The sequence below is a fragment of the Citrus sinensis genome, chromosome 1 (genome assembly GCF_022201045.2).
Source record: "Citrus sinensis cultivar Valencia sweet orange chromosome 1, DVS_A1.0, whole genome shotgun sequence".
Classification (NCBI taxonomy): Eukaryota; Viridiplantae; Streptophyta; class Magnoliopsida; order Sapindales; family Rutaceae; genus Citrus; species Citrus sinensis.
The window spans coordinates 21,513,605-21,518,239 of record NC_068556.1 but is presented as its reverse complement, the minus strand read 5'-3'; positions in this window follow the sequence as shown (position 1 = coordinate 21,518,239).

Here is a 4,635-nt window from a genome sequence, read left to right as displayed (position 1 = left end):
AATGAGTAAAAAATTTAATAAGGTTAAACAATTAATAAAAAACTTCACATTGAAGATAATGATATATTAAAGCAAGAAATTGTTAATATAATAAATAAAAAATTAATAAATATAAGATTAAGCAAGTTAGAGATTCAATTAGATAAAATAAAAACTTGGTACTGAATTTGCTATAAATATAAATAAAAAACTTAAACAAATTGAAGTACTATTGCAGTGTAGTTTGGGGTTTAAAATAAAACTTTAAAATTTATTGACTTTTTCATATTTATTAACTTTTATGAGGATTCAAAAATTTATAGTTGTAACTTACCGCTGATATAACATAAGCTCTGCCAATTAAATGATGCTAAAAGTTCATAAATAGCAACCATCTCATGGTACTAGATTGTGGGATATGGTACACCCATATGATATTTTAGTAACAGTTTTGAAGTGGATGATTTTTCTTATTAAATGAACTTAATCCACAAGGTATTTTTCAAGCCTTAAAAGTATTAATTTAGTGTTACAGTTTGATTTATTAACAGCTCTGCTTAGCCCAACCTACAAAAAAATTCCAAACTTCGCCCAGCCATGCACGGGCTTGGAGCTCGTTGCCAAGCCGAGTCAATACACGCACAGAATAGATAATAAATACACAAAAATAATTATTTGTGGACCAGCACATGTAAAGCTCTTTATCAGTACCTTGTGGTAAGCAACTGCTTGTGTAGTTCAATTATGCAGTGCTTCAAACTTTCATAAACAGAATTACAGTTGTGAATATTAATCTAACAATGGTAACGTGTGTAATTTTATCCACTAGATCATTACTCCCCATAATTATAATCAATTAGAAATCACAGCATATGCATAATGGAGTAGATCTTTTGTTAAAAAGAAGGATCGTCTGCGTTTTCATGCACGATGATTAATTTGATCCTCTACAATCTTACTGTGATTGCTAAACTCTGAAAAAACAAAAGGCGTTCGGTACACAGACACGTGCATTTTATCTTAATTTAATGATTTAGTGGTTGGTAAAAATCCCACTTAAAGTTAATTAAAACCATGTTACTCATTCGAGTGCTCCATTTGATTATTATTTTAATCTAAACTTGAATAAAGAGGATTTTTGATGCTCATTGTCATGAACAACTGGACAAACTACTTTAGTGTTGATGTCCCCCCAATGCATGCGATGCACACCAAATATATATATAATAATCACAATGATATGAAGAAGGAATTTCAAATAGATTAACAAAATCTGAATTTTGTTTTTTTCTTTTTGTCGGTGGGGGTGGTGGGAGGGTGGCAGCTGCAATGAATATTCTTTAATTAGGGTTTTGTGTGAAGTGGTGTAAAAACAATGAGAAACTATGAAGTGGGTGGCAATTGCTTTAATGAGATTCAATGTTGGGGCATCGCCTTCACCTTCATCGAATCCGAAGGTTCATTATTTTGCCCAAAAGAAAACTTGAGTTGTCTTCCAAAGCACCTGCTCCGCATAAAGTGTCAATTTTTGTTTTTTCACATTTCACATATTCACTTTCACTTATCCAATTGGGAAATTAAGAGCAAATTAACCCTTCTTCAGTTTTAAAGGAATTCTATTGATGCATATCAAAACCATTAATTTTTTTTAAATAATTAATATCAAGAGGTTAAATCTCTCTTTGTCGTTCGTTTTTTTTTTTTTTTAACCTTTTTAGAATTTTTACATTTCTTTACTTTTGAGCATGCGGGGGTGATTTAAAATTGATTTCCCTTTCGGTGGAGAACTTGGTCCTTATTGAAGCTTTTCATTTGATTTCTTCTTCATTTTCTTTTCCTTTCCTTTGCTTTGCTTTAGTTTGATTCCTTCCATGGCTAACAAGAAAAGGAGAGAATTTAGTATCAACAACAAAGAGGGCAGAAAGCTTATTCTATTCATGAATTAGTAAACTTCCTCAGCAATCAAGCATTTTAAAAGAAAAGTGTGAACACACAGGCAAATGTTGTTTGAATCACTGCACATGCTCGATTTGTTTTTCAACTTCTAATTTATGAGTTTGTAACTCACAGGCAGGTCAATTATGTTACCGACTTTGACTTGAAAGAGCTGAAGATTCTGAAAGGATTGTGTGCCCATTAATATTAATCTTTTCAATTTTGATTACGCTATTAAATATTAGTTATGATGCTCCGACCACCAATCTACCGTCATATTCTCTCTCAATTTGGTTTACAAAAGTATTCTGCTTTGTCTTCTCTGTGGGAATCTACGATATCAATGCAATAAAAATATATTTAATGAGTACCTCGTTTATTAATTGACTTTGTTATTTATTATTATTGTACTAAACTCGTTATACGAAGTTGTGAATTATAGGTTGCTCACTACGAATAAAATATATATCACAACCATCTAAATATAAAATTACTGACAGAGTTTTTTTTTAGTGCGAGCTCTTTCATTTTTTTTATGTGGACACATTTTTAAGCTGTGAACTTTGATAGAATTAATTTTTAAGCCTACTAAACTACATGATATTATAATGTATTAAAAATTAACTATGTTAAACTGCACGCTTTAACAGTATGTTCGCAATTAAAAAAATAAGGATATTTTCACTTGAGAATGATTATTTACTCACATAACCTAATGAATTGTGCTAATGATGAATGTTCACATATTAAACATACCAACAATAAAAAACTTATAAAATTAAAATTTTAAATGATGTGCCATCAATTAATATCTGTTGGAAAATTATTAATTTTCTATACCACTCATTATTGATATGAAATTTATGTAGCACCAATTAATGACTCATGTGCGAATTGCCGTGTCAATGGATATAATTTCTATTGAATCTACATTACCCATGCATATTTAATTATCTGCAAAATGACAAATTCTGCAATATAATTTACTCACGCCCGGATAGATTAGCGAAGCTGATAAGTGAGAGCCACGGTTTAAAAAAAACAAAGGAAAGAAAAAGACGGTGTGGGCACCGGGTAGATAAGGAGATAAAGACCATTAAAGAGAAATCTTCATTTCTCTTTATTGGGGAGTTTTGTCCAATAATGTATGGACATGTTTTGAAGTGGTCACATTCTTCTTTTTTATTCTTAGAAGAATTGATCTAGTTGCTTGGACAAAGTCAATCGATCCCATTAATTACCCATCTAATATATGCCTTTAACGTCTAATTTCAATTCAATCTATTAAACTTATAGAAATCAAACCAAATATGTAAGAGTCCAAGAACATGGTCTTGAAAATACAAAAGCAAAAAAGGCAAAACAACTCAAGAATTCTTATTACTTCTTCAGGTGTCAAAGCTGTCTTATTAATAAACTTGCCTGATAAAGCAAAACCCATATCAATGGGGCCGGATAAAAATAACACGCGTACAGTATAAGCATACATATTTGCCAGACCAAAAAGAAAAAGAGAGATCGTTCTATCAATTGGGTATTTGTGTTTGCTCCTCAGGATGAAAAATCCCATCAAAATAAGAAACAAATTTTGCTCAAAAAAGGAAACTGGATTACACCTACCATTCTCCATAATTGTGTTTGGTTTAATTGGTTTGATTTTCCAAAATTTACAACCATGCGCTTTTCAACCTTGTTTTCTTGTTTTAGCTTTTTGATGTTGTCATGATATCATTTTTCATGATGTGAAACTGTTGACAGATTTGTAAATTAAATATCCCAACCATTTAATTCAATCTTGAATTGGAACCTAATCCGATTAAATTGATTAAATGAGATCGTTCCATACGAAAAGGAACAGACTAATAACAAACCACACAATGCCGATTATACACTTCATTAAACAAGCTTGTTATGCGACGCTTTCAATAGTCTTTTGATGGAAATAAAAAGTCAATCAACTTGGAATCGATGGAAAGCTGATTTTTAGGGATCAAATTAAATCAATTAATATCCTTATGAAGGATGATGCATATTGTTCACATAATATCTGTTTGCTACAAGTTCCTTGTCCCTACTAGCGAAATTACCTAGTCTTGTCTTTCATTTTGTAAAATGGACAAGCGTGACACAAGTGACAATACAAATGGTCGATTTCTTATACAGATTTTTTTCCACCAATTATTAAGTGTCAAAATCGTTATGCAAGGAGCAAAGCTAGTGGTTAGAGCCCAAACTTCACAATTGTGAAGTTATGGGTTCAAGCCCTTGTGGGAATTTAATTTTCTTTCTCAATTTGAGTGAATATAATTTTCTTTCTTTTGAAATGTGAGGGGAGTAGATATCTCTTGAATATTAGAAGGGTAGATGTCTCTCGAATATTAGATGTGAGTAGAGCAGATATCTCTGATGTGAGTGAAGTATACATCTCTTAAATATTAGATGAGTAGATGTCTCTCGAATATTAGAGATGATAAAAATATGAGCGTTGTTTTATAAGAATTGATTTAAATTAGTCTTAATAACAATTTGATTTATAAATATCAGTATAATATCATATAATAAAAATTATATTTTTAAGCAATAATCTCATGTAATTAAAAATAATAATTCCGCACAGGAAAAAGAATTTATACAGTCATGATTTTTTTTTTTTTAGTTGCACATTCCAGATTCAATCTACACATCATATCAACCAAGATTTCAACTTGGAAAAAGGGACAC